The sequence below is a fragment of the Piliocolobus tephrosceles genome, unplaced genomic scaffold (genome assembly GCF_002776525.5).
Source record: "Piliocolobus tephrosceles isolate RC106 unplaced genomic scaffold, ASM277652v3 unscaffolded_362, whole genome shotgun sequence".
NCBI lineage: Eukaryota > Metazoa > Chordata > Mammalia > Primates > Cercopithecidae > Piliocolobus > Piliocolobus tephrosceles.
The window spans coordinates 1-11,232 of NW_022320087.1; the positions used below are offsets into that span (position 1 = coordinate 1).

Here is an 11,232-nt window from a genome sequence, read left to right on the forward strand (position 1 = left end):
ACTAAGGAAACTGTGGACAGTAAATATTGCCTAATACATCTGAGGGGAGGAAGATCCAGATCAATAGAAAATGAGGTCAGGCATAATTGTTCAGTACGCTGTGGCTTCCGAGTGTGAGGTTCTTCCGATGGGCTAAAAAGGAGCCTACGCGTGCCTATTGGAAAGAATCTTGGAGAACTAGCGACCCCGGGCGAAGAAAACTGAAGCCCCAAAATTACCCACCTGGGGAAAGAAATTAGGAAATTCCTGTAGAATCTGGCCGGGCCCTACATTCCGTCGCCCTCTTAGCGCAGTGGGCAGCGCGTCAGTCTCATAATCTGAAGGTCCTGAGTTCGAGCCTCAGAGAGGGCAGCTTTTGCAAAGAAAGTTTACTTTCTGGGTACCTGTTGTAGCTGTAATTCCCACTCCCTTTGCAGCTGGGGTATAATTGCTTCTTTTCTAAAATATCAAGCAAGTGGAATTGCGTCGGGCGCAGAGCTTTCCCACAGTAGCTGTCTATGGGTGCTCCTTCGACACGCGCTCCCGGCTCCGCGCAGTGGCTGTTTCTGGATGAGTCTGGAGACTCCGCCTGCAGTCCTGTGCTGGCTCCACCTTGACAGGGGTGGAGCTCAGGAATGTCGAGTGGCCCCGAAAGACCAGGTGGAACACAAGACTTCTAGTCCGGAAAAAACTCCCGCATGCCTCAAATAGCCAATAGCGGGGTGGGGGCTGGGGATAGCGGAATTTGTAACCAGCTCACTTGGGAGGCAGCGGCCTGCAGGGTCCGCGTCCGCATTCTCCGGCTTTGCTCCTTTCTTCCCTCTGGGTGGGCAACTGTCGCTTCCCAGTTGATCACCTCAGAGCTGTACGCCTGGGTGCAGATGTCGAATACATTGATCTTCTTATTTTTATGGTACACAGACGACAGGGAATCACTGGGCATCTTTGAAGTATAATAAATCGGATCTGTTTTCCCCCAAATGGTTCCCACGGCAGGGACTGGCAATATCTTTGACCAACATCCAACAGACTGTGTGTGTGCGATGAGGGAAAACCGAGGAGCGACCAGGGGCGGGAACTCCGAGCAGGTGCTCAAAGACGAAGAAAATCTGTGCTGGGCTGGGGTGGTCACTTTCTTCTCAGAGATGCAGAGTGCTACGCGGCGGGTGGGAGGGTTACAGGAGCCGAGGGAAGTTAATTGTATGACAAGAAGACCTCTCCGCTGCTTGGAACTGGGGATTCAACCTGGGAAACAAGGAAAGCCGATGACGCGAACCTAGAGAAGCTAAAAAGAGAAGCTAGAAGCGGGAACGAGAGAATTTGGGGGAACAGATCCGGGCTTGGAGAGGAAATTGCAAAGCGCCAGTCAGCCGAAGGAAGGTTCTGATACCCAGAGGAATTTATAGAAAATAAATTCAGAAAGAGAGAAAGAAGGAGAGTGGTGGGCAGTCTATCCTCAACGAGGTGTTATATCCGCCTGTCAGGGATCCCATCATCACTGGTCCTGAATCTAATTGGCGTTTCATCTGTAACGCCAGTCCTGAACAATGGTCTCAGAAATCCTTCAAACTCATGTGCCACACACAGAACCCGAGAGAGTTTTTTCTCCTTTGTTATAGAGGCTCCTTGAGATAGAAATGAATATACAAAAATGTCTCAGCAGAAAGTACTGAAGAGCAATCCCACCCCATCCATTCTCAGAGCCTAAAATCAAGCTAGTCAGAGGAAGGGATTTACAGAGCAGGACTGCATTGTGGGACAATCCCTGCATTTTGGCTCGCCTTCACACCCTCTTCAAATTGAGCCCAAGCTCCACATTCTGAGGATGATACTCAGGACATGAGGGGGCCCTGAGAAAGAGCTGTTCTCTCCGCTCAAACTCAAAGTGATGCACACAGCCTGGAGGAAATGAGAAGATTATCACAAGTCTTTCAGATTCACAAATGCCACGTTCCCTTAGTTTTAAAGCCACGAAGCTCAAGTAAGGACCCAAATAACTACCAAACATCTCAGAGAACGCTTTGGGCAAGAGCGCAGAGGCAGTCAATTGCCTTGTTCCCGTTACAGTTTGTAGTTACTAATTTCACGAAAGAGAGTACGTCACACCTGGGGCAAGCCACAGTGGGAACTGCCAGATTAATTAGCACAGATATCCCAGAATGTTCTGCAGCTCTTGTATTTTAAGGAAGTTATGATTACTGACTGACTGCTGATGAGTCAACAGTTAAGGAGGAGGAGGTTTTGGGGCTGTCCATTCCAGGCTCCGCGTTCACACCACGGTACCACCATTCCTAGGGTGTCTAGACATGTATAAGTGCAAAAACCATGTATATAGAGAAAATGATTTATTTGTACGTCCGAGCACTTTTACGTTTAAAAATTTCAATAAGTACTTTTTTTTTTTTTTTTTTTTTTTTTTTTTTTGAGTGCGGTGGTGCGATCTGGGTTCACTGTTACCTCCGCCTTCCAGGTTCAAGAGGTTCTCCTGCCTCAGCCTCCCGAGTAACTGGGATTACAGACAAGCACTACCACGCCCAGCTAATTTTGTATTTTTAGTAGAGACAGGGTTTCCCCGTGTTGGCCAGGCTGGTCTCAAACTCCTGGCCTCAAGTGATTCCCATCCCCCACCCTGCCACGCCCCCACCTCGGCTTCCCACCGAGCCTGGCCTAATAAGCACTTTTTTTAAGTTTTAAAATTTTAATGAAATATTTCAGACTTTAGATAGGAAAGGGAATGAGATAATTTTTTGTTCGTTTTTCCAGGTTGCTGAACAAAATAATTACCAGAAAGAAATCAGCATTTAGCTGTAATTTTTGATGCTACAAGACCGGTCTGGAGACAGTGTTCAGGCAGTGTCTGGAGAGTGTTGTTTAGGCTCCTGCTTCCTCACCCAGTCCCCTCCAACAATACTGTTGGTCCATTATGCTTCCCACTGTCCTTAGTCCATCTCATCCATGAATAGGCCATCAGCTCCCCTAGACCAGCAGCAGTGGACTTTCCTTTGAAATCTGGAGGGTCTGGAGGGCTACTCAAACCTCCCTTGACTTAGTTATCTCAGAGCATTGTGATGGAAAAGAAACATCCCATGCAAGTAGACTGCACTAGGTTGTGAACTGGAAGGAAGGTTGGAAAGGAGGGATACCCATTACACATTTCACTTTCTTGAACTCGGCAGTGGAGATAAGGATGAAATCAACGCTTGAGAGAACTAGGAAATTTTAGGACCATGTTTGTATGTGTGTAAGTACTTGTTGTTAACAAATTGGTAATAGATCATAAATATGATCTAATATTAACTTTTTTTCTGATTGTCACCCATACAAAAAAAATTCTCTTAATGGCTGATTATAAATAATAAACTAAAATCTACAGATTTTTATGTTTTTTAAGACTCTTTTCGTCCATAAAAGGTCCCTGGTCTTTCTTTTATTGATATTAGTTTTTAAAATTGATAGGCATTATGTTGTAGAGAAGTTCTGGGTTTAAAGAAAAATTGATCAGAATAGATAGAATTTCCATAAACTCCATCACTCTCCCTCTCTTACAATTTCCCCTATTATTAACATCTTGCATCATTGTGGTGCATTTGCTACAACTGGTAAACCAATAATTATTAATACACCAATATTAGCACTAATGTGTGGTTCAGCTGCCATTCATAAATACATGTATATATAACTCATATATTTATGTGAATATATATATTTATGTGTTGATAAAGAAAATGATACACAAAAATTAGAAAATAACATTGAAAGAATGAACATAAAAGTAAACATGAAGAGATTCTCAAATGCACAGTTTAGAAAAGAATCAAAAGTATATCTTCAAGCTCCTTAGAATATAATGAAAATGGGGGCTTATAATGACATATTTCTAAGGATTCTGTAGAAACTGCTTTCTAATTTTAAATCATAGCTTTAAATACCCAAGTTACAAAACATTAGAAGAAATCAGTGCATTAAATATAAGAAGTAAGAAAATGAAGAAAAAAAGAAAGAAAAAGAAGAAGAAGATCAGCAGCCTGATAGAAAATCAGAAAATAGAATGGTGAAGGAAACACAGGAATTAACTAGAAAATAGCAAAATCTGATTAGTCATTTGAAAAAAAAAAAATGTAAAACTGTCAGTCAAATGTAATAAATAAATAAATAAATAAATAAATAAATAAATAAGGGGATATGGAGAAAGCACAAAGAAAAACCAAAATACATTAGTGAATGCTATTATTAGGATTTGAGAAATGTGGCAGGATAATGTTTTTCAGTATTGCTTTGTGTTTTATCTCCCTGTTTCCTTACACCACCCACCTCATCTGTTCAAGGCAGTAACTGTATTTTGTAGAACCTTAACTCTACACATGAGGATGAAGCGAGTTGAGCACAGTCTACATAGACAGTGTTTTGGTACTCAGGAAGCTCCCAACCTAGGGGAGAGAAAAAAAAAAACGAATAACTTAAAGACGTACTTTCCGGAGAAGACGATATTTGTGAAGATATAGCAGGAACTGAGAGATTGTGTGGCATCACTTTCAGCTGTACTTGTCGAAAGACGGGAAATTTGCCTTGAGACCTGAGTACCCAGAAGTGCCAAACCTGAGGCAGGAGTGGAAAAGAAGGGAGGCTGGAAGCAGGGGCAACAAGACTCTTGTATGGGGAGCAGTGAAACACGGGCTCCCAGCTAAGAGCCGACGTCGTCAGCAGGAGAAAGAACCGGGTATACAGACCAAGAGACATAAACCAGACAAGAAGCTGGAGAATGCGGGCGTCGATCCCGCTACCTCTCGCATGCTAAGCGAGCGCTCTACCGCCTGAGCTAATTCCCCACTGGGGGAATGCCGCACCCCACCCATTTTCCTGGTTATTAGGAGCCTGCCGGGACTCTGGGCCGCCAAACCCCTGGTAGGACAAGATTGAGGGCGGAGCTTCTCAGATACTGCCTTGAGCAAAGTTCTATGAGCCTGACAGTGTGAAGAATAGGGATTTCCAAAGAAGGTCATGAGGGAGATCTCTCTCCTCACTTCCCAGTTTCGCCTTCCTCATCTCTCGGAAGTACAGAGCACATTCCAGACGGAGAAGCACCACCCGGAACTGCCTGGCTTGCGGGCACAGCTCTTGCAGCCTGCTCTAGAGTTGTGATCGTCACCTGCTCCTTGCAGGCAAGGCCGCCCGGAAGTGGTGGGGCAGCTTCTCCCAGCCCCAGAGCCTCACGCCATACGCGCCGCATCTTCGATAGCACTTTCCTCCTGTAGGACTCAGAAAGCGATGGAGAGAACCTTGGAGGAGCTGAGAAAGAGAAAGCTTGAGAATTTTAATCTCCATCTGTGCAGTCATTCCTGAAGCACTTCTTCAGCACCAGGCACAGTGGATGAGGCCAATGATCCACGTAAAAACTGCCACAACAACAAGTAGTAGTACTGTGCAATTGTCGTCTAGGCCCTGTTTTGGATGCTGTACACATACTAATATTAATGCAGGTAAAATGCCTAGAAATAGTTTGTAATCTTTGTTTTTTATATGAAAAATTGTGGAAATTTGTCACCACAGAGCTCAGGGATCTCTCAGGCAAAAGGAAAAACAGATGCAGGCTATACAGTGGCTGCTGTTTAGGTGCTTCCCTTGCCATTCTCCTTCCCTGTCACCTTCCTCCCCACTTCTCTTGCTGCATTGGGCAAGGACACACTTGTCCTTCTTATGCCTGTCTAGTTCTTCAATTCCCAGGCCCACCGAAGAAGACTTCCCCTGTAGCCCAGGGGAAGCTACATTAGCTCCACTGCCTTGGAGTTGTAGTGGATTCCAAATCTGCTTTCCACCTATGAAGAATTCTCATTTAAGACGTAACATAGTCATTTTTCTCTGAGGATAAGTAGCATCAAGTAGGATTTTGCCTGATGAAAATTTGCTGAATGGAGAAAGGCTATACGGATAATTTAGAAGCCTCAAAGGAGAGAGTGGCTTCAGATCAGTAAAGACTGAAGAAAGGATTAGAAGCTAGGGTCTAACAAACCCGTAGGAATGTTTTTGCCAGAAAAGGAAATGTGGTTGGAGAAGAGTGGAGGGGCGCTACTTTCAGAGTGATTAGTGGGTGGAGGCATGACCTTCATGGAGCTGCAGGTGGTTTGGGGCAGCTTCAGGTCCCTCCTTCATGGTCCCAGTTTATTAGGAGGGCACATCCTGAGAATGAAAGAGGCTGCTCCTATGGGACAAAAATTCAACAACATGTTCATTATTTCTGACATTCATTTCCGAGTTCATTTATGAATAAGGAAATAAGATAGAAAAACATGTAATCAGTAACATGGTCTTTCTATTACAATTGACAAAGGGCAATGCTGAGAAGTCAAATGTTGTCAGAGAGAGATCTGAGCGATGGGAAAGAAAGAAGGATGGAAAGAGGGGCACGTCCCAGGGACCTACAAGAGCTTCCTGGAGTCAACCTGCACAAAGACCACTCTCTTCAGCATTTTGAGCTCTGCTTTGGCCAGCTGAGCTACAGTCAGCCTATGTGTTGTTAATACAGAGCCTCATGTAGTTTCTTTAAATAGAGGATAGTGTTGCAATTTCAAAAATACATTTTATTTATTTATTTATTTTTTACACTGTGGTTCGTGTTGGAAATTAGAGGAAGACCTAGGTCCCAATTTATTTTGAGCACATTTTGTCAGAGCGAGCTTTCAGAGAGTTGAATAGAAGGATTGAATGTCACTTTTCTTAGTGAGTGTATCCGACCACTAGAGTTAATACGCTAGTTCCCACCTTCACTTATACTCCTTCCTTACCTCTCTCCTGCATGTCTCTCTTCTAAATACCTGGCCAACTCTCAGATAATCTGATAGAAGTCACGTTTTCATCCTCTACCTGACCATGTGTTGTCAATGTGATTAAAAGCAAAAGACTGGCACATTCAAATCTCTTGCTCTTGCCTCCGGACACTATTTCTAGGCTGTTTCTCATATTTTGTACCCAAAAGGCTAAGGTTTAGTTTCCCCACGAAAATACATTTTATTAACTTCGAGCTGAAGCCCCAAAACCTGTATTTGCAAAACTCATTTGTGACTAATCTCTTCCTTTTTTTTTTTTTTTTTCTGCTTTTCCATGTAATACTATGTATCATTTCCTTAAAAAGCAAAAGGAAAAGATGTACATAACAGGATGACACTGAGTTAAATACAGAGCGGTAAATCCGCTGAAAGTATTTATCAGACACCGTTGGTAGACTAGGGATTAAAAGAAGCTGGAGAATGCAGGCGTTGATCCTACTACCTCTATGCATGCTAAGCAAGCGCTCTACCACCTGAGCTAATTCCCCCACCCTGCACTTGTCTTTTCTGCCCGTTCTTATAACCGGGACACAAATACAAATATCGTTCCATGTCCCACTTAAGTTTCCAGGTTTTCAAACACCTCTGGAAACTTCCCTACCAGCGCGAAGCCAGGAGTGAAGCTTCTGGGAGACGGCCTCAGACCTGGAAGGCAGTGACCATCCTCTGCTTTTTTCAATCCGAGACGGGATCCTGACAAAGAGAGAAAAGATCTCGTTAGGAAAGCTCTAGTTCTAATCCGATTTCACTCTTCCATTAGATAAAAGAGAAGGAAGTACCGTCCCTAAGTAGCAGTTACCTCAAATGCTCTGTTGAATGCATCACATTTTGATAACACAAACCTGGAAATAAACCCAAGTATCTTTTTATCGATTGATCCTTCAAGTAACTTATCTTTATCTAATATCTGTATTACTAATTGTTTCTCCATTTAGGGGATTTGAGATCTGTTGTTTCCTGTTAATCTTTGATAGATTTAATTTGCATATTTGTACTGATTAATGTTGTTGAACATCTTTTAGTGTGCCTATTGGCCATATAAGCATCTTATTTTGTGAAATGCCTGCTCGAGTTTTTTGCCCTTATCCTTACTGAGTGTTTGTATCACTGAGTCCTAAAATGTGTTTTATATTCTCCATAAAAGTCCTTTGTTACATGTGTAACACATATGATGTGTAACAACTGTGTGTGCATATAACATATATTAAATTTCTTTTCAAGTCTATGTCTTGCCTTTTCAATTTCTTAATATTGTCTTTCAAAGAAAAAGCATTTTAATCTTTTATGAAATCCAAAGTATCTTTTTTCGTAAGGGCTCATGCTTTCCTGGTCTCTTCTGAAAAAGCTTTGCCTACATCAAATATGTGCAGACATCTTTTCTTCTACAAGTTTGATATCTTTAACATTAAACTTCATGTATATAAACCATTTTGATTTAATTGTTGTATAGGATGTGAGGTAAGGGTAGGGAATCATTTTTTCCATACTCAGTTGCCTGGGACCATTTGTTTAAAAAGCTCATTAAATAACATTTCACCTCTGTCATAAATCAGTTGACCACAAACGTTGGTCTACTTCTGGACTATCTATTCTATTCCATCAATCTATGTAAGTATCCCTGAGACAATACCACATTATTTTGATTACCTTAGCTTTATAGTAAGTCTTGAAATCACTTGGTGTAAGTCCTGTATCATTGTTTTTCTTTTCCTAATTATTTTGGTTACTCTAGGTCCTTCAGAATAAGCTTGTCAATTTCTGTAAAAACAAACAAACAAAACAAAGCAAAACAAAACTCCTGCTGGGATATTTGTTGGGATTGTAGTAAATCTATAGATCAACTCAGAGAAAAAAAAAAGATGTCTTAATAATATTAAATTTTTCAATCTGTAAATATGGCAAAAACACCAATTATTTAGATTTTCCTGAGTTTTTCTCAGCAATCTTTTGTAGATGTCTATGTACAAGTCTTGTGCACATTGACAAGTTTATCTCTAAATACTTCATTTGTTTTAATCCTATTGAAAATGGTAACTTAATTTTCCATTTTTGTTGATGCTAGTACATAGAAATACAATTAATTTTTGTGTATTGTAATCTGTGACATAGCTATATTTACTTATAATGCTTATTTTTGTAGATGCATTAGGCTTTTTCATGTATCTGATTATGTTGTTTGCAAATGAAATTATTTTTCTTATTCTAAAATGAGTATGCCATTTATTCTTTATTCATGCGTTCCTTACTTTCTGGCACTAGCTACGACTTTCTGTAACATGTAGAAGAAATAAGAACAGATATTTTGCACTTTTCTCCAATATTAAAGGGTACATATTTATTCTTCCACTATTAACTCTGTTGTTAGTTGTAGGAATTTCTTAAATGCCCATTATTCATCTGAGGAATTTTCCTTCTGTTCTTAGTTTACTGAGATAATTTTTTAAAACCACGAATGAATGGCAAATTTGGTCCAATATTTCTTCTGCATCTAGTGAGATGATTACATGTAGTTTTTGTTTTGTTAATGTAGTATATTACATTTAATTGACTTGTCAATGCTTGACTAATTTTTTATTCCCGAGGCAATCTCCCTTAACTCATGGTGCATTATGCTTTATAGACAGTGCTGGATTCAAGTGTTAATATTCTAATTCAGTATCTGTTGGTAAATGTGTCAGAGAAGGGTCTCCAAGGGCGGAACATGCCGCTTTCACAGCCCAAAGAAACATGGTGAGCACAGTGCTCCCTTCTAAGTGATGGGAACTTCGAGATGCAACAATGAGTCTTTACCTCGGAGGAAATGTCTGAGAATTTCACAGATCCTAAAAACTTTCATTCACGGACCAGGTCGATGAATGGTTTCCGTGTTTCTCTCCCACCCTCTGGAACATGCAGAGCTTAACAAAATCTATACCTTACTTGACACTTCTTGCTCACTGAAGATTTAAATGATACTATCAATACAGTGTACCAATGTTTTGCTAATGGTCCAGACAGTTCAATTCTCTTTGGACTAGATTATGAAAAATTGGGGGACTTGATATACCTCTGGAGCAAGAGCATAAATGCATACTTTTTTCTATTCCATGTGAATATGAACTGTTTCTCTTCCTCCTTCCTGATAGAAATAGAAAAGAATGCATTCTCCAAATCAAAGACTGCATGCCAAAGACCATGCAATTGTTGCTTCTATGTTCATATTGTTTATAACCTGATTAATTTATTAACTTTACATTCCAATTCTGTTTTCTTATGTATTTAAGGAAAAAGTGTTAATTGTGAGAAATTCCGCACTATGGCACTGCTAATATTGCAACCTACATCCCAGACTTCGTTTTACCGACAGAAGAAAGAATACCCTCGTCAATTTGTCATGTGGAGGAAGGGACATGGGTTTGTAGCGAAATTCATGACTTTTTCTGCCTGAATATAAATTAGCAGAAGCATGTTCCATTTCTTTATATAGACCCACTCTTAGAACCAAGGTGAACTGAGTGAAAAATACACTTGCCTTTTTATTTCTCTTCTCAAACTAACCATTCTTGAATCTACCTTTATCACTTTTCTCCCAGGACCTCCTAGTGGAAGAAACTGTGAAAATGGCTGGTGTCACTTCAGACCCAAAAGGAAAAGTGGCACATCATGTTCAGAATCTGATTAAATAGAGTGTCAGTAATTATTGCCTCTGCTTAAAGGATTCAGAGCTGAGTTTGTTCAGCTACCCTGTCCTGGGTAATGGCATCAGGCAGGTGTACTTAGAAGTAAATTCAAAACTCCCCCTTACTTTAGAATCACAAATCTCCTAGGGTAATTGCAAGAGTGATTGGGGAAGAGCAGTCGACTCTGAGGAGGTCAGATGGAGACCAAGTGAATCCTGTAGAATCGAAGTAGTGTCGTATCACAAAAATGCAACTCCAACACTACTACGTCTTGGATTTCTTCTTTGTTTCCTTGATTAATTTTCTTGCTTCACTCCAAAAATCGTAGCATAAAGCAAATTATTGTTCTGCCTATTGCTTTCCACTTTACTCATCTTTCATCCGGTGTCTGTGTGATTATTTCCCCATTCGGGACTGAGACCTGTTATTACCTATTACATCCCTTCATTCCAGAATGTGGAACTCATTAGATAAGTTTCAGATCGTTGAATTTAATGGTTATTTTAGAGGTAATTAGATAGTAAAATTTAACACTTTTAGCTCCACATAATGATGGAGTGCAAATATCTACTTATTTATAAGTATCCATAGGCGGGGATCAGAACCAACATTTAGAAGACCCACTCCCCAAAAAAAAAGACGACCAAGAAAACAAATCGATTCTACTACCTTGGATTTATTACACTTGCTGAGCAAAGAGCCCCACCTCTGTGGAGTCCCAGTACTGCCTAAAACAAGGGCGAGTCAGAGACCAGAATTTACAGGGTCTGGGG

At 40.9% G+C, this 11,232-nt stretch overlaps 2 non-coding genes across 2 annotated transcripts; one reads left to right on the plus strand and one right to left on the minus strand.

Annotated features, from left to right (window-relative positions):
- The first annotated feature begins 278 nt into the window (after positions 1 to 278).
- On the plus strand, positions 279 to 351 carry TRNAM-CAU. Its single transcript has one exon. It is a non-coding gene; the product is annotated as a tRNA-Met (tRNA).
- Positions 352 to 4,732: 4,381 nt separating this feature from the next.
- Positions 4,733 to 4,805, minus strand: TRNAA-AGC. The gene has a single exon. It is a non-coding gene; the product is annotated as a tRNA-Ala (tRNA).
- Positions 4,806 to 11,232: the final 6,427 nt, after the last annotated feature.